The sequence below is a fragment of the Pseudonaja textilis genome, chromosome 4 (assembly GCF_049901715.1).
Source record: "Pseudonaja textilis isolate UNSWEBS1 chromosome 4, rPseTex1.2, whole genome shotgun sequence".
Classification (NCBI taxonomy): domain Eukaryota; kingdom Metazoa; phylum Chordata; class Lepidosauria; order Squamata; family Elapidae; genus Pseudonaja; species Pseudonaja textilis.
The window spans coordinates 66011335-66032167 of NC_141993.1; positions in this window are offsets into that span (position 1 = coordinate 66011335).

Here is a 20833-nt window from a genome sequence, read left to right on the forward strand (position 1 = left end):
TATGAATTAAAGAAAGGTGATGTCACAATGTTTTCTATGGCAAAAAAAAAGAAAGAAAATGTGCATGTATGATGGAGGTTTTATCCTCCTGACAGTCAGCTTTTATCAAGGGAGAGTGTTCCTTGGCAGAAGAAGCTCCTACTCAGTAAACTGCTTGTTTGTTTTGCAATGGAAATAGAATTCAGATATGGAGATATTTCTTCACAATATAAAGACTAAATTATAAAACTAATGGTCATCCTAAAAATAACCTTGAGATGCCAGTTTATATTTCTAACTCATAATCAAGTTGTCATGGTGATTGTGTCCAAGTCTGACTCACACAGCCATGATTCACAACTATTAAGTGACCACAAAAAGGGCAATAGAAGAAAAAGCTGTCATACAAATTTCAGCAGGTTGAAAGTCATTGTCACCTGACACTGATAGTTATTTATACATGCTCAAGCTCATTTTATGATGTCTTTTTAGTTCTTGCTCAGGATAATTACATCTAAATTGTATTTTCATATGGCTGATGGCAGAACTACAATTTTAGCCTTTCTCCCCAATTATTCAGAGAAATAGCCTGTGACTTGACATTCATCGTTTCATATACTAATACACTAATTATAACATACACTAATTTTAATGTATAGAACTTGTTGGTACAAGATTCCACTCAAGATTTATGGATCCTTTAGTTATGCCACATATTAGTATATGAAGGCAGTTCAAAACATTTCTGTGGAACATAAGATGTGTTGACTACACATTTTAATGATTAATGACAAATTAGACATTTTTAAGGAAAACTAATATATTAGTAGGCCTCATTAAAAGAAAGCATGAAGCCCTGATCAATATTTAAACTTTTATAATTATATTTCTAACCCAAAGAATATCATCTGGAACAATCTGAGCTATGCATTAAAGGCTGTTACAGTTTCTGGTCTTGCATATAGAAATAGGAAAGGAGATAACAAGGCTTTAACATAGCATGTTGAAACAAATAAAAAAATCCTGCTTTTTTAACATATTTATCAGTTTATTCTTTGTAGAAATGTCTAGTAGATTTCCCCCCTTTGAAAATCTGCTTCCTATCCCCTCTTCTTTTTATCTGGACTTCCCCTAACACACCTTGAAAATCCCAACCTTTAATCTGAGACTCCAGGTAATGACATTAGTCCTTTCTTTTCTTAGCTTTGCTCCAACAATTTGGACAGATTTTAAAAGGAGAAGCAACATTTTTATCTCCAAATGAAAGGAAGGCATTAGACACTCTCCGTGTAAGTGACAGACAGCCTCTGTCCTTTCTGAAGAGGTGGACTCTACATCTGCCTTATCTGACAGGCTAACTGGCTGTTTGTCATTTTGCTTTATTTCTTCCTCTCTCCTTTTATTGCTCCTCTTCTTCCTTCCTTCTTTGGTTAATAATAAAAGAATTCTGAAGATGAATCCCAATGAAGACCAAGTACTACAGACAAAAACAAGAAAGGTCTCACCATCACGTGCATCAGCTGCCAAGAACTAGAATTATGTTCCAGATCAGACTGTTTTTGACATCAGGATATCTGAAACCCCAGAAGGGCTGGAGTAGCGCATCTGAAACCTCCATCTAATTTTCTACTGTGAGGCATAAGTTTAAAAGAGTTTGACAGATGGTTTAAATTTCTTCCTGCATTAAATGCTTTGGAAAAGGAAACTAAATTTAATAATAAATAAAAACACAGAATAGAACAAAGGAAGACGAACAGCTCCTCATTTCGGAAAACTCAAGGGTCTATTAAAGTTGGAATGCTCCAACCTAACATTAGATTCATCTTTCCTGAGAAAAGATGTTTGGTAAGGGAATTAAAGACAAAAGAAAGATAAGGATAAGAGTTAGTATAAGATTTTGTCTGAGAAGCTAAAGCGTGTACAAGAGGAAAAGAGACAAGTTCAATACCATTTTTATTTCAAAAGAGATGTCTTTTAAAAAACAAAGCCAGACTAAAAAGACATGTTTGGATTAAACCCAAGAACCAGGTCTTTCTCATATTGTCAATGTTTAATTCAGTCTTTAAAAGATCAGCTTGGAAATATAGAATCAGTTTGAAAGCATCATATACATTTAACAGTTTGTACCCTGCCTTTCCAAAGAAATTTTTCCAGATTTAGTTTACAACATGAACAGCAGAGGATCCATTTGCCATGTGTAATGAAACATATGTAAACTATTCACTATAACTGGAGAGGGGGAAAGGCCTATCAAATGGGAAGTTATATATGAATTTGTGCAAGCTGCATCTAAGGATCCAGTTCAAAAACTGACCTTTTTGTATTACACTTAATACAACTCGGGGAATATTGGTTCCTCGATAAGCTTTGTTCGTAAGCCTCTCAGCTATCAGAATCATTCAGCACAGAGAAAGAAGGTTCTTATTATGGGATTTGTAGCTGAAACATGTTTTCCTAATGGAGTGATTTACAATTTGAGGTGTCAGAATGATTGTTATCATGGGCAGCTGATGCTCATTTGATTGTTTTAAGCATACTCTAAGTTCTTTTTTCCTTTTTCAGCAAAGATAATGTAAAAATAAAGACCAGTATAAAGAATTGTGGGGGTGACAATATGTTTATTTTTTTCCTCCAAAAATGATTTCTCTCTTTATTCTTACCTTATTCCAATGGTAGGCTTACTTTTGACAAATAATCAGTAGGAAAAAAGAAAATTGCTTTGGCCTGCACAGTTTTCGAGGATCTCTGTGTGTAGTAAAAGAAGCTGCTAGTCTACAAAACCAAGTGTAACAAATTGAAGTAACGAATTTCTTTGCAACATTAAAGGCCCTTTTTATGAAGGAAAGACCACACATTATGATCAAAATGGAGAAGAGAAAAAAAAAAGTTGTATGATAGGGAAAGGGGATCATAGCAAAAAGAAAGATAATTATGCTTGTGAAGTTATACCAGACATTTTCAATAACATACCGTTCTCCGAAATACTTACAAAAATAATGCTACCTTTTTATATTTTCAGAACATATTTACTGCTTACAAGACAGAGGATAGAAGATTATGTCCTTGATAATAGCTTCCATGGCTGAACTAGATTTCTAAAAACCTTTGACACTAACAAAAAAGTTCCATTGTGAAGGAGGATATATAGAAAGCAATAATACACTGTTTCTCATTTTAGCCATATTCTTATTTTCTTCACTAAACTTGGTTCAAGACCATTTATGTTGACAGTCTGTTCTATAAGATAACTACTGCTTCCAAAGGATTCCAGATCATATTACCAGCCCGTTTTCTACATTAAGATCCATTCCTGCCTGGGATCAAATAGCTTCAATAGGAACCCAGCAGTTGCCTAAACTGCAAAAGGAAAGGATCATACCTTGGTACATGAAGTACTAGATTTAACACTTGATATTTACAATTAAAATATTGTGATGTGAAGAAATAGTTGTCAGTACTTGGCTAAATGGACAATTAGAGAAAGCATAATGTGTTTTTCATGTATGTAGGTTCATCCATATATAGCAGCTGCTTTAGGCACAGCTCTTTTGATACTTCATAGGCCAACTACTCTACTATGTGCAAATGCTACTTTAATTGTAAATGTGATAGAAGGAAACAGTTATGCAGCAAAAGAAAATGTGACTATCTGAATTTCCAAGAACACTGTCGGATTATATATAGATTTAATTGTCTTGAGAAACATTTTGATGTAGGTGTTAAAGACACCACAAGAGTGAAAAAAACTGGGGGACACTGAATCCCAGTTCACTGAATTCAGCCTTAGGGGCAAAGCCAACTTTGTGACTTTGGCCTAGCCAGTTTCTTTCAGCCCTGGAAAGTGTCAAAGTGATAATTTAAGATCTGACCAGCTGATGCAGTGAGGAGAATGAGTCAGCAGAGTCTTTGGCTGTTATTCCTTTAAGAGCCTGTGTAATAAAAGGAGGCCCTACTAGTATGGTGGATTTATAGAGAGTATAGAGAGTATTTATAGAGAGACGGCAGCTCCGATCACACACTGCTTGCACTGGCAGGAAGCCGAAAGAAAAAACCATTTTGGCACAGCGTAGGCTAGCACCAAATTTAAAGCAGAAATGGCTGTGAAAGTCTGACTCACAGATAAACACTATACAGGAGCCTATGGAACAGCTGTCCTGCTCTACATAAGAGGTACTACAGACAAAATCAGTAAGATACTATACAGGCATCATATCAAGACTGCCTTCAAAACAGACAGAAAAATAGCAGCCATCCTTAGAAACCCCAAAGATAAAATTGACCTCGAAAACCAAGGCATATACGAAGTCCCCTGTGCATCTTGCCTAGCCACATACATTGGACAGACCAATAGAAAAATAAGTACCTGCCTGGATGAACACAAAAATGCAGTAAAAAAGCTGGAACACACTTCCTCACTAGTCCAACACATGTAAGCCACAGGTCATAGCATCAACTTCAATGGCACCAAAACCCTAGCCACTATAGAAAACCCCATCCACAGAATTATCAGAGAAGCCATAGAGATTGAAAAAAGACCTGAAAGCATGAATAGAAGAGATGATTCCACCAGACTGTCAATCATTTAGAAGCCTGCACTCACAAACAGAAAAATCTCCACACCACTAGCCAGGCAAACACCTGGGCACAAACAGATCCCCCCTGATACCTCCAGCTCAAACACACCCCAACCAGGCACCCAGATGAAACCTAGCTTCCTAACAAATGATAGCTGTCCATTTACCCAGAGCCAAGCTGCCCTAAAGGCCTCCAATAAAGGAACACAAAAAAAAGCCACAAAACAGACAGAAGATATTAAAAACACCAATCAAGTAGAACACAGCAAACTCCAAGACCAATAAACACAGACCAAGACTCCCAACCAATCAGGATGAAGAAAAAACCATTCTGGCACAGCAATAGGCTAGCCCCAAATTTAAAACTGAAACCACTGTAACAGTCTGACTCACAGACGAACACAATACAGAAGCCTGATGATGGCAGATGAGATTCTGCCGAAACGTTGCTACAACTTTCAAAGCACAACTACAATGATGTGGGAAAATACCCGAACAAAGCTGAATACCATGCATATATGTACCCGCAAAAACTTAAGAAAACAAATATATATATATATATATGCAAGATATATATGGTACATTATCACAATCTATACAGAAAGTTATCAAAAATTGAAATAAGATTAGCTTACCAGGAGTTGTTACTGAGAAATCCATGTTGATTGTTAATAATCATTGCATTGTTTCTAAAGTGCTTACAGGACCCTCTTTATGTTATGCTTAGAACTCCAAATCTGTGCTGAATGAATGGTTGTAAGTTGACGACTACCTGGATTCTCCCCCAAATTTGTATTTTTCGTATATTCTCTGTATTCTTATGATTGCTGAAAAATACCATATAGGCATAGCTGTTTTGGAAACAGTGTAAGGTTAATGTCCAGCTCATGATCTTCCACAAAAAAATCACATATATTTTATTTCTGAATGCAAATTATCTTTTTGATTGTATAGTTTCCTATGAAACCATGTAATTAACTTCCACAAGTTTTTCCTATCAAAGCCATCTATGATTTGATTTTAGAAGCTGGAACTAATGACCAGTGACTGAAGTACTGAGGGTCCTGAAATCTTTTCCTTGGAGATAATTGCTATCCTTTCACCAGAATGTCTTTCTACTGGAGGATCAACACTTTCACACAATTCTCCACAATCACTTTCACACAATCCTTCAGTTTATAAATTATAGGATTGCAGCCAGAAATTCTTGGTTAATAATAGCATCAGAGCGTACAACTATATAAATTTCAAAAAGTAAAACTTTAGAAATACAAACTTTAAGCCAGTACCAAACATCAAATTCAATTCCACCTAAACTATTCTGGGAAATCTCTTCCATTTGGCTTTATTTATTTGGGTTTGAGAAAATATGTCTCATAAAATATGCTTAAAGCAGAGATGGGCAATTTTTTCTGAGAGGATTTTTTAAAATAACACCTGTAGTCACAGAGTCGAGTAATTATACTATGACATCGCTGGGAGATGAAACTTTGAACTTTGGGTAACTTTTTATTATTCTAGAGGCAATGTTATTGAATTAATATAGATTGTACAAATCTATTGCAGATAAATGCCTCTGCTTATTTTGTTCTCTTTTCTCTGCATGAAGTTAAATTTCAGCACTGAAGTTTAGAGAGATCCAAGGACTGTAAAAAACAAAACAAAACGATTTCCATAGGAAACTAGCTGATATTCTTGATTTAAACAGTTGGGTTATTTGAATTTTTCTTTTTTGTGTGTTTTTAAAAAATTGAGTAATGAACTTTACAAGTACAAAACTAGGTTTTATATTTTTATTTCAGACAATTTGCTTTGATTATTGGCTTTCAAAAATGGCCTCTTCGAGTGTTCTATCGTCACTTCCTTCAGAGGGTGCAGCTCCATGGCAAGGTACTTTATGAGGTTCCAGGGAGGGCTCCACATCCATTTGCACCAGGTTACACAGACAAACCTTCAAATGGCCTCAATGAATGTCTAAAAGAATGCAAATGACCAACTGTCTGCAAAGAATATAAGTTCTTCCATTTCCCACCATATTATCAGAGTAAAGAAGCGAATGGATGAGAAGCGAAACATCTTTTTCTAGTTGCCTCTTTGTCTTTGGGACCTAATGCAGATTACATTTGTTATAAATTTAATTTAAAAGCTATGTTATCAAACCAGGCTTTTTTTTTCTTACTGCCAAAATAAGAATTAAAGTACAACTAAAACTAAGGAGGATACAATATAAATAGGCTGCAACCTCACATTTGGGAGGCAGATTGATCAAATCCTATCATACCACATAAAATGAATTGCAAAGTAGGAATGTGTCTACAGAGCCATTAGTGTTGCTGTGCTATGACTAAGAATTACTTTAATTCCCACTTTTTCCGTATTGCCTAACAAGTAATATACTTCTGGAATCAGAAGGATTGAAGGAGATGCCAATGGCTAATCCTTCTGCTATCTGCAAAAACTTTTACAAGCATTTCCCTCAGTCATATACTAGGATTTCATGAGTTTATTCATCTCTAAGAAAGAACATTTATAAGTCTTGACATTTGGAGACATATTGTTATTTAAAGTGCTAAATATCAAGAAAATGCATGAAGCTATCATTTTATGTGCTTTGCTGCTAGGTGGTGACAGACTGTCATTGGCTGTGGGAAAGGGGAATGAAGGGGGAAATGCTTGGGAAATAGAAAATAGAGGCTGTACTATCTCAATATGCTGCCTCAAGGTCACTCAGCTGGAAGAAGGACGGAGCTGCATATCAATCTGCACTTGGACTGACCGTTATGAAAACATCTTGCATGAACTTGATTGGTTACACTGGGTGGCCAATGAGAGACAGTAAAGTGTGGGGTGGGACGTATAATAGAACTTAGGGATTTTGATTCTCAGTTCTGGCTATGCAATACCGCAATACACTTGATCTCTAATAAAACTATATCTTTCTCAACAAATAGAGCCAAGAATCTAGAATCTATCTAGAAGTTCAAGTTCTAGACTGTGGGCAGTCTGATAGCTATACTGGAATTTGAAACTTGCTTTGTTAAAGTTTCCCACCACATTGCTATTATTTTCCTTTTTCTGGCAAATAACTTGTCATATTCATCTAAAAGGATAAAAAATTAGGGTAAAATGAACAGTGTTTTGTAACTTGGCTGTATTTTGCCTTTTCTGATTCTCTTCCTTCATCTGGTATGTATAGTAACTTCATTGATATTAATCATTTTGCAGAGGTATTGCAGATAGTCTAGTAGTAATTGTAATTGTAAATGCTGCCATATTATTTTGATTTTTGCTAGCTGCATTTAATTCACAGAACTCACTGCTTGTACAGTATGTTCTTGATAGTTTATCATGGAAGGAATAAAAATCTTTGTTTGAACTGAACTTTTTTTGCAAAACATAAAGAAGAAAATCTTTAAAATAACAATTAACACTTTATTGCAAATTTTCTTAGTAGCTATAGCTAATTCACTATTTATGTTGGCAATTAACTGAAATGAAGAACTAGGTCACAGTGATAATTTAACCATAGATTTCAAATGGCAGGGCAAAACAAGAGCAAATGTTTAAATCCTACATACTAATTGTAATGAATTTTAGAGAAGGAAAACTTTTTGCTTTGTTTTCATCTTCTTTAATGTCATAAAAAGGATTATGGACTGAAAATGGCTTTTTCTGAGTTCTGGAATTTCTAAGAGAATCAGCTGACCATTGGCTTTTACTCTGTCAAATACTTATTGAAACAAGTTTGCAGTTTAATCCTCAGAATGATTACTCTTTTAAGGTTATCCCAACTTTAAATGCAATGCACAGCCATTTCTCAATGCTATAGACAAAAAAATCTGCTAACAACTTCTTGTGTCCCTGTGCAATGCAAAGATAATATTGTCCTATTGCAAAGATAGGCTATCCAAAGCTTTGTGGATGTTGTGAACTTTATATTCCTATAATCTCCAAGCAATATGACAAATGGTAAGAAAATGCAAATTAGATTTAAAAAACATGGAGAACAAACCAGTTTCCTGCACTAAAGGGTCAATCATTCAGGGCTGACAAGCAGAATCTGTGCCCTAGATGCCAAATTTAAGGAAGTCCGTGCCCAGTGAGCATGCATGCTCAATAGTTTATGGCAGAGGAAAAACAAACATCTAACTATCTTCACACATCTTTTCCTTATGATTGTGCAGATCATATAGTTTATAATTATATCTTTTTAAAATTCTATGGGAATTATATATTTCTGCTTCCAATCAGGTGTACTTTTGTTCTAATAAAAATTAACAAAACATGCTTTTAATGCACAGAGTTATCAGATTTCTTAAGTACTAGAGTTCTTTTCAGCCTTTTGACTGAGATCAAGTGTAGATCAATTATGAATAATACTACAATACTTAGAAGAATCAGAAATTATTTTGTAAAATGCAAACTATTGTCAGATATAAAGATATACTGAATGAAAAGGGTGAGCTCAAAACCAAACAAGAGTTGAATGAACAATGGGTGAAGATGCATTGGTACTCATATATACAAATATAGTCAAGATATGAAAAAGATGTCAAAGCTGAGGGTTTTTTATAAGGAGTTGATAGAATTGGATAAAATACTAACAGGAATGGAAGATAAGCTGATCAAAAATTGTATTGTTATTTACTAGGTGTCAAACTAGAAGAAGAACAAGTGAAATGATGATAGCATGGGCAAAATGTTTTGGGTATGCTGTAGAATTAGATAAGTGGCAGAAACTATGGGAAAGAAACTATAAATTAACAATATCAACAGCATATAAAGAAAATTTGTATAAGATGTTTATAGATGGCACTTTGCACCAGCAAAATTGGTAAAGATGTTTAAAGACAAATAAGCCAAATGCTGAAAGTGCCACCAGACACCTGGATCATATTATGATATGTGGTGGACATGTGCAGAAGTTAAAAGATACTGAACAAAAGTACCCACATGGTTGGAAAAAATGATAAAGCAACAGATAGCTTTAAAACCTGAAATATGGTACCTGAAAGCTATAACAAAGAAAAAATATATTTAATTATTCATGTATTAACTACATCTAGAATTGTATTGGCTCAGAACTGGAAAAGCGAAAAATTCTGAAAGAGGAAAAGGTGATTGAGGAAATATTAGAATGTGCAGAGATAAATAGATTAACATTGGCAATTAAAGAAAAAGAAGAAACTGAATATTATATGGTATGGGATCTATTTTATCAATGGTTATAAAATAAAGTAACAAGTTAAAATTAGATGAATATATAGAGAAATAAGTTAAACTTGTTATAAAGATAAAATATGTAACATATAACTGCTTAAAAAGAAAATGGATTACTGTTATATTGGCAAGGAAAGTATCTTAATTGTAATTGTTAGCACAAGATATATGTACCCAATAAACACACTGTTTAAATGAAAGATAGATTTGTTGTAACTTTAAAATAAAAAACTTAATACCCCCCCCCCCACAAAAAAAAGAAATTATTTTTGAAAGTGATAAGTTGAGTGGTGTAAAGAAGCATCAGAGACATTCTTTGTTCAGAGGATTGTTTAATGTTTAATAAGAATTTGGTGAAAAAAATTAAAATAGTTCACATCCATGAAAATCCATGTTTCTCATTGATAATTTATTTATGTTTATCCTGCCTTTATTGGTAACCCAAGGCAGTATAATCATAATAGTCTTTCCATTTAGTTTCATCACAACAATCCTGTGATGTGAGTTGGGCTGAGAGAGGATGACTGGCCCATGGTCACTGAGCTGGCTTTCATGCCTAAGGCGGAACTAGAATTCATAATTTCCTGGCTTATATGGCAGCATCTTAACCACTACACCAAAACTGGGTCTTGATTTTAATTTCTAATTTCATGCAATCATCATGAAAGGTTCTCTTATGTTGGAATAAATAAATAAATAAATAATAAAACCGAAAACCATGGAAGAAATCTAAGTTAGGACCAAAGCGTAGATTAAATCTTAAGGACAAGATCAAGATGGACTGGGGAAGAAATCAATAGCTAAGAAAAAATTATGATAAATGTTATGAACACATGCTTGAAATTAAAGTTGTATTGGTACTCAAGAAAATATTAACTAGAGATCCCTATTAAAACTCTTATGCAGAACAACCAATAACAGCTGGATATAAGAGCCTCAGGACCAGAGTTGGTATTCAGCAGGTTCTGACCAGTTCCGGAGAACTGGTAGCAGGAATTTTGAGCAGTTCAGAAAACCGGCAAATACCACTTCTGACTGGAGATTTTATAGTATCCGTCCTCTGCCACACCCACTAAGCCACACCCACAGAACGGGTAGTAAAAAAAAATTGAATCCCACAACTGCTCAGGACACTGACCTGCTTAAAATATCTAAATATGGAAACAGATAGCAAAAAGGTCAGTTAGAAGTCATGGAAAAACCTGGGTTCTAGCAATATCAGGACTCCAGAGAATTCTCTTCAGCAAGTCCCAAGACCACTAATTTTCAGGCGTTAGCTTAGTATTATCCAATTTGGAGTATGGACTGCAAACTAAGAGTCTGCCAATGGTCTACTAAGAGTGGATAATGATTTACTCTTAGCTTATCAAGATTTCAGTTCTTGTTGCATCCACAGTTGTAATTCTACTGATTCATCACATTTGCCCACATTAAAACTGTGTCATTCTACAGTTCTATTACAAATGCAAAATACATTTTAAAAAACCCATCTACATCTCTTTTTTAAAACAAACAAACAAAGTATTGGGAAGATTTAATGACATAATGGTAGCTCGATTAGGACATCAAAATTAATTTCAGTTTCCCTGAGGTGTTGTATTTTAATTAACAATTCCATGATCTTACTCTATTAATTAGCATACTGAAAGAATAATAAGTTTCAGATGAGTTTAATTGTAATAAAGCATTTCATCTCCTAAAAAAATAATAAAAGGAATTAAAAGTCTCCATCCAATTTATTTTCTGCATTTAATAGCAATGTTTAGAGACACTATTGAATGTAGCTGCAGAGTAATCTTTTTTAATTCATAAATGTTTTATTTTTGGTGCTTAATTCCTTTCAAATATCTTCCTGATGGCATGCTGATGATATTATTCTGTTCCCCTGAAGTAGTTATTTCTGCTAGACATCACATCAGTTCATTCCTCATAATGTTTTCTCTGCCATTAATGCAGATAACAAAAAGAAGGCTATATGGTCTGTTAAAGAACCTTTTGCACTGATCAGCTCAACTGGCTGTTTTCCATTAACATTCCACCAGAATGAATAGCAGGTTCAGATGTTGCTGATGCATTCCCAGCACAGCAGGTTCACTATGTCTGAAGATACGTGGTAAATCCAGTGGTCAGTAAGCAACTGATAAATTACCAGGAAAATCCCTAAACATTTTTTCCCAAGTACAAGGAAAAGGATTGCCCATTAAATACTGTTAAATGCACAAGAGACAAACCTATCTCCCAAATTTATCTCTGAATGTGTCCTGTTATTTCTTTTTTCCCATGTGTAATCCACAGGGAAAAGTTACTGCACTCAGCAAGGTTTTCAGATCTGATCAGGAATTTTTAAATAAACAAGCAGAAATACTGGAACATATCCTGCTCCCATTTATTGCAGGGGAGGGTGGGAAGGAGGAGAGGATAGTTTTTCCTACATTATACAGCAATTGAACTCAACCAAGGAGTAATACATTTAGGTAAAATTGTTGCTAGAACAATAATTATCCTGAGCAAAATTTGTGTGCTTATTCTATTAAATGCATTTAATAGAAAAAGAAGGGAAAACAAGGAATGAAACTGGTCATATTTAATTTTCCAAGTTTTAGCTTACTGAGAATAGATGTTACCCAATGTGGTATTTTTCATGTACTTTTTGAACGGTTTATTGTTGCAAGCCATGGCTGATGTCATCAATATTCCTTTTTCCCTGTTTAAATCATATTTCCCCTTGAATTTCTCTTATCCTAAATGACAACATGAAGGAACATGGTTGCCTGAAACCTTTAGGTGCTACAACAGAACCAAAAGCACTGAAATGAGTTTTCAAGACTCAATTTTCTCCCAGTAAGAAAGGTTGGAGCATAGCATGTACATTCCATATATAAATAGTATCTCTTCACAGAGGAATACTTGGCCAAGGCCTTGCAACCTTGTTTTGGCATATAGAACTTATGGCTGTGATTCCCTACCAATTTGACCTACTTCTAATTCCTCAAACTTTTGTTTCTGCCTCTGGAACTATTTTTTTTATCCCAAGTATTGGGTGGGATGGGCTTTGCTACATTTTGGATCAATTAAAATTTCACAATTCTCTTTTTATTTAAGACACAACACAAGTGACTCATGGTAGTTATTCCACTCTTAGCACAAAACTCTACACACGTGATAAAAACATAAAACCCAACAGAAACACTGATCAAGCTATATGTGTGATGGTGACCAGAGGTGGTATTCAGCAGGTTCTGACCAATTCTGGAGAACTGGTAGTGGAAATTTTGAATAGTTTAGAGAAGCAACAAATTACCACCTCTGAGTGGAGATTTTACAGTATCCTTCCCCTGCCCACCAAGCCACGCCCACATAACTGGTAGTAAAAAAAAATGAATCCCACTATTGATGGTGATGATTCATTCTCCCCAAAAGCCTTTCAAGTTCTGCCTTTTACAGAGACCAATAATGAAGGTATTAATCTAATCTTGTGGACAGAGTATTCTATAAAGACTGCTAGAAAAAACCTTTGCTTGTCCACCCTTGCCTCCTTCCAAAAAGAATTAGTACAATTCATGAAGGTCATGGGGCTCAGCAGCTATTAGATTTGATTGCAGTGTAATTCCTGGTTACTTCCATCTATTGGAGAGTAGTGGCTTCCCTGTGCAAATGGTTGCCACTGTGAGAACAGACTGGTTCATATTTAAATGTCCACTATGACATTAAGATCCCTCTCACAATTACTACTGCTGTGCCAGATACTGCCCATTGTATATCTGTGCAATTGGGGTTTCCCCCCCTCTTTTCGTCATTGAACAACTTCTTGGATTGGGCCCATTGCTCAGGTCTGTTAATATCAGGGCTGGGATTCTACCAGTTTACACCTATTCGCTAGAACCAGTTGTTAACATTCTAAGCAGTTCGGAGAACTAGTTGTCAGAAGAAATTACTGGCCTAACCCTGTAAGGAAGGCAGGAAGGAAACATTCTGGTGTTGCTTACAGAAACTGTCTCTTCATTAACCCTTATTACATTCTTTGCAGAACTAGACTTCCTGTCTCAGGAACTTCTCTGGAGTTTTTTTCCCTCCTTTGCTGGTACTTTGCTTGTGTGGAGTGACCATTCAAAGTTACAGTGGCACTGAAAAAAGTGACTTTTGACTGTTTTTCACACTTATGACTGTTGCAGCATCCCCACAGTCATGAGAGGGCAGGCAAGGAGATGCATGCCTTGGTGTGAGTGATATTGAGTTGGCCACACCCACCAACTAAGCCATGCCCACAGAACCAGTTGTTAAAAAAATTGAATCCCACCCCTGGTTAATATCCTTCTGAATCTTGAGTCTGTCTTCCAAAGCGTTGCCAACTAATGCCATTCCATGAGTGGAAATAAATCCAGACCGAAATGGGTTTACATAATCTGCTTCTTTGAGAGTGCCTTATAACTTACAGCCCACAATTTTATCATATTTATTTATTATCAGTGAGCTGCAAAGTAACTGCAACAAAAATAACAAAATCCATTTAAAGAAGCACATAAATACAGGCTCAAATACAGTAAGAACAATAAAATCAAAGGTCCAGCAGGTTCTGACCAGTTCTGGAGAACTGGTAGCAGAAATTTTGAGTACTTCGGAGAACCGGCAAAGACCACCTCTGACTGGAGATTTTACAGTATCCTTCCCCTGCCATGGCCACCAGGCCATGTCCACAGAACTGGTACTAAAAAATTTTTTTGAATCCCACCACTTAATAAAACCATTCTATTCACCTACTAAAATGACACAAAAGGTGAAGGGCATGGGGGAAACCAATTCATTTCTTTTAATTTTATTGGAAACAGTAAGTGGAGAAACAAGGAAAGGAAAGTAGAACATTTGTGGGGAAGTACATGTTCCCAGAATTTCAGCAATCAGCAAATCAGAGATCAAGAAATAGACAAACAGACAGACAGTCAGACATGTGGAGCTGTAGTATCTCTGTTAATAATATTAAATTGCATCCTTTGTAATAATATGATTTATGAGGAAAAAATGCATGCATCACTGCATGAATATTTTCACCCTTATTCTGGAGCATTGTGTTTCTTAATATCAGTGGTTCAAGGGAATTTGATACTGCCCGTCTGATGCTCTGTGAGCCATAGAGTCATGAAAATTATCTTTTACTTCACCTCTTCAGAGTTCTACTTCAGGTAACTTTATGAACTAGCTATGAACTTACTATTTGTAATATTTAGAGTGGCTCTGCAATTTAAACATGGTCATCTAAAGGAATGTTTGTGTTTCTGTGTGTGTGTATGTGTTTTAAATGATATTGCATGGTTCATAGCACCAAACAAATGTGTACATTTTTACTTCAGCTTCTAATAGATGACTTATACATTTAAATAATTAAATTTATCATTTTTCAAATCATTGACTACACTAAACTAAAATTTGATTTGATTGAAAATGTTACTGCAGTTAAAATAAATGCCTTCATTTTGATTTACCTGAAATGATATAAGATTTCCTGCTTGAGCAGGGTTTGGACTAGAAGACCTCCAAGTTCCCTGTTATTCTGTTTTTATGATTATAAGTAATAATGCATCCTCCTGACGCAGCAAACATTACAACCTAGTGGCAACTTTTGGAATTAAGCTTGAGAAGTTAATCGAGGACTTGTGGTCCAATGTGCTCCAATGCTTGACTGAAGGATGAAATAGCCATAATCAGCCTTCTTTGTGCTTCTTCATCAGTGATAATGTGGAACAGAGCAGAATCAAAAATAGATTGACAAGAGAACAGCCCTTTGCAATCCAATGAATTAGTAAATATACTCAAGGCCTAAAGAATGGTATACTCTAGTCGTGCAAGTGCAATTTACGACCTGCTGAGCTGCCCGGACAGCTGAGCAGCGCTGGTGCAATGCACAGCAGTTGGAAAAGCCCTTTTTTCCTGCTTTTTCAACCACAGCTGTGTCGCACAAAGCAGCTGCAATTGAAAATGCAGGAAATAAAGGTCAGGTAAGAGCCCAGGCAGGCGGGAGGGCCAAAACAGCAGCAAACATAGAACCAGTTCCAGGGGTGGGATTCTACCAGTTCACACCTATTCGCTAGAACTGGTAGTTAACATTCTAAGCAGTTCGGAGAACCAGTTGTTAGAAGAAATTACTGGCCTAATCCTGTAAGGAAGGCAGGAAGGAAACATTCTGGTGTTGCTTACAGAAACTGCCTCTCCATTAACCCTTATTACATTCTTGGCAGGACTAGACTTGCTGTCTCAGGAACTTCTCTGGAGTTTTTTTTCCCTCCTTTGCTGGTACTTTGCTTGTGTGGAGTGACCATTCAAAGTTACAATGGCACTGAAAAAAGTGTCATGACCATTTTTCACACTTACGACTGTTGCAGCATCCCCACAGTCATGAGAAGCCAGGTGAGGAGATGCGTGCCTTGATGTGAGTGATATTGAGTTGGCCACATCCAGCCAATAACATGTCTACCAAGCCATGTCCACCCAGTCACATGACCACCAAGCCATGCCCACCACCTAAGCCACGCCCACAGAACCAGTTGTTAAAAATTTGAATCCGGTTCTCTGTATGCTCTCTGTCTGCTGCTCTTCAGAGCAACTGGTTCTACAGAAGTGGACAGAACCGGTAGAATCCCACCCCTGCATATACATACTTTTGCTTGATATGCTAAATTTCTTTTTTGTTTGTCAGTATTTCTGAGCTGTTTCCAAAATGACAAGACAGAGACTTACTATATTTTATTTTAGAAATATGATGGGAGATCACCATTCAAAGAAAAGCCCTAATCACTCTAATATAGAAGTAACAATAACCTTGGGCTTCTGATGGAGCACTCAAACATATATAGGTTCCAGCATTTGGAAGTAGTTACTAAATTTGGCATTTACAAAACAAAAAATAGAAGGACATTTTATGCTGATATTTTATGCATTTTTATTTCTTTCTAAGTGATACATACAATTTATACCACTTCACAATGGATATGATTATAGCTGCTAGATAAGGAGACCTCCTGGGAAACTAAAAAAAAATATCAATAGCACTGTTTAACTACATGAACCTTATTTGCATTATTAGCTCTGCTGTGCGGTACCCTCACAAAGCTAATGGCATGATTTTGAAGAAGCTTTTTAGATTATGGGTAAGTAAATAACCTTCAGGGTTTCCATTGGCCACACAACTCATTTCAAATTTTGCACATTATAGTTATGAAAACTATTTTTTGTTTACTTTTACATTTTACATGGTATGCAAATGTGTTAGATTTATTCCTTCTATCCTCATCTGGTGCTTGGTCTATTTTAATGGGCACATACAGTGGAGGGAAGCATAATCAAAGTTTTCTTGGACATTGAGAACCAAGGAGACAATCCTGGAAGTTCATAGGATGAGATGCAGAGTATAGAAATAGTCAAAGCTTAGAGATCTGGAGAACAAATTTAGTCAGTCTCTTGGGCACAGAAATATAAAGAATAGCTACTGCAATCATTGTTTCAATTGCTTGGTCTTTGATATAAGCGCTTAAGCTTCACTAATGAACTAAGGATTCTCTTATTTTGCAGAGCTTGACCTCACAGGCTAATAGTCTTATTTTTGTTAATCCTCAAGATTTTTGTTAGTCCTCAACACAGCAACCGATATCTCCTCATGCACTTTGAGGGGGGGAAGCTTTTCAAAAGCTGAGTTTGAATACCTTCAACTAATTCTCAGAGGTTTACTGTCATTTAAATTAACACAATACAACAGCTATAAATGCATATACAATATGTACATAAAATATATAAATGTGAATGAAGAATGGTTGAGCATATCTAGTTTAATGAAAAGAAGGGCTGGGGGTGACATGACAATAGTTTTCCAATATTTGAGGGGATGCCACAAAGAAGAGGGTCAGCCTGTTCCCGAAGGCAGGACTAATCAAAGAGAGAACCGACCTAGAATTTAGGAAAAATTTCCTGACAGAATAATTAATCAGTGGAATAACTTGCCTCCAGAAGTTGTGAATGCTCCAACATTGGATCTTTTAAAGAAGAGATTGGACAACCATTTGTCTGAAAGGGTATAGGGTCATCTGCTTGGACTAGAAGACCTCCAAGGTCCCTTCCAACTCAGTTATTCTGTTATTCATATAATGCAAATAGAAAACTATGGGGTTGTACATGCATACATTAATAATAGGGTCAGTGAAAGAACCATTTTAAAGAGATTTTAAGATTATATCAACATAGATTTGGATATAGCAGTGGAAGGTTGATCTATAAAGTGGAAAACACACTGCCTTTGGGGTGTGTTTCTCTTATCTCACAATGGTGGAGAACCTTAACCTCCCCAATCTGATGTATATATAGAACAGGTGATGCCACCAAGAGAAGGTCTTCTACAGAAACTTTGTGGCATGTTGTATGTGGCAATAAAGATTAAAATCAGCACTTTAAGTTGGACCAGAAGCCTACTGGCAATTTCTGCAGAACTGGATAGTTGTGACATTTCATATTGTGATTTTGATCTTCTGACACAGGACACAAGCTCAGTGTTCTTCAGCCTCTGACACTGCTTTTTTTTTAAAAAAAGAAACAAACATGGAACTAAATGAGCAGTTTTGGAAGGAAAAGTAAGGCAGGAGAAGTGGGTGATACCAAATTAAGCTGCAACCTTACAACAGATTTTTCCTTTGAAGGCAGAGTGAAAACTCCAACCTTCAGGTGGAAAAAAAATAAACCTGCACAATAAAATGTTGCCACCAAGTGGTGGTTCTGGTATATTGCAATTCAACTGATGTGTTTGAGGCAAATTGTTATTTCACCAGAATGTTTTGTGTTATGTGTGTGCGTGTGAATTTATATACAAATATAAACTCAGCTATCATATTAGAGTAATGAAGGATTTTTTATGATACATAGAAAAATAAAATAATGTGTCAAAAAACTGTAGGTACTTGATACTTTCAGACCAGCCAAACCATAATGCATTAAAAAAGGAGGCATTTAACTAATAGAAATGTATGTATTTAATACCCATCAATTATAAACAGTACTCAGTTATGTTGCCATGATAGTTTTTATAACTCAGCCAAAACTGTTGTGGGTATACATAGAATCTTATTATCAAAGTTTTTTAAAGTCTAAAATGTTTGTTTAAATACAAACTATTTAAGTTGCATCATGGGTTACATCATTGAGCAAAACTATGCATTATTTGCATGCATGCATATTTATTTATATATTATAAATAAGTATTATTTACAATAAATAATATTTATAATACTTATTTTTTTCATATTTTAATGTTTCTCGGATGAGATGGGATGAGATTTCCAGTGAATATTAAGCCACTAGCCCTAATAAAAATTAGAAGGCTTGAAAAATATGTATTTTAGGCATAGCGTCTGCTTATAAATAAATAAAATATTTAGAGACACCACAAAGCAAATTACTTTCATTGCATCAGCATAAAAATTAATCCTGATCATTCATATGTATTTTTCTATGTGCGGGTATCACATCTTTAAAATGTTATGTCATTGGAAAAACTAAAAAAAAAAAAATCACATCCCAAAACATAGTTTCCCTGCAAGCATTGGTGTTCTATTAATGCCTAAGTTAATACCTAAGTGAATGAACAAGTACTTCAGTGTTCTTGACACCTACAAAATGTTATCAAAAGAAAGAAAGATGAGGTCATCTAATTGTCTAATATTGGAAGAATACATACATAATTATAGAGCTGCAATGACAGTTGCTTGCTATGTCCACTATCAGGCACTCTGGGTGGCAATTTATCTTTGGATTTCCCATTCATTTGTGTAAGAAACAGCAGGAGGTGGTCTCTGGGCATCCTGAGTAATGGCAGAGTTTTAAAGCAAAATCCCATTGTAGATTATGTTTTAAAGGGATATTACATGTGCCATTTAAAACACTTTTAACTTTTCTCCTGCTTGAGATGTACATATGTGAAAGACAGAATAATTTTACAATTTGTAAAAAAAAATATAAATATAATTTCAGCATTTTATTTTTCATTTACAGTATTTATAAAATTTATTGGCCACCCATCTTATCCAGGGTAACTCTGAGTGGCTTATAGTCATAAAAGCAGTTTTACAAATCAGTTGGGGGGTGTAGGATAGTATATTTACAAACATGTGAGGCTTGCATTTGTCCTCTGAAGAGCATGTTAAAGGACTGTAGTGAAATATTCATATAATGCAAATCTGTGTATATAATAATAATTTTCCTCTTCTGAAGATGATTTGTAGAATTTCTGAGAGTTATCTCTTAAAATTTTGGAGGATGGATACAACTCTCGCAACACAAGTTGCTTTACTCTGTAGATGACTCTGAGATACCCATATTAAGATCTAAAAGTCATGGCCACCTTTTCTTGCTAGGGAAAGTTTCTTCAGAACCATCAGTCTGATAATCCTTGTTGTCTTTATCCTGTGCCTAATATTTTTTCTAAATTGTAAAAAGCTAAGACGAGCAGTACAAAAGAAAGTTTGTATTTCCCCTTCTTTTGATGAAACTTAGAGCAATATATCTGTTTTTCTTTCTCTTTTATTTTGTGAGTGATACACTATATCTCACATCAACTACGTGAGATAAGATAAATGACAACAAACAAGAAACTGCAAATCACTTCTTCTTTTGCTAGAGATGGTTATATATTCATTCAATTGTATGAATTGTGCCATTTAATTCTTTCAAACATTTACCAGCATAGCAGTGCTCTCAGTCCCTTAGCTAAATTTCACAAGCCAAAAACATCTTCAACAATTAATGTATTTATATGGAGATATACAGTATATCCATCCTGAGACATCACCTTGCCAACAAAGATCCTATGGTTTTCCCAGTAATAATGTATGCTTGTGAAAGTTGGACTGTAAGGAAGGTTGAACACTGAAGAATTGTGGTGTTAGAGAAAACTCTTGAGAATCCCTTGTACTGCAAGGAAATCAAATCAGTCAATCTTAAAGGAAATCAACCCCAACTGTCCTTTAGAAGGACACATAATAAAGCTGAAACTCAAATACTTTGACCACCAAATGAAACAACAAAATACA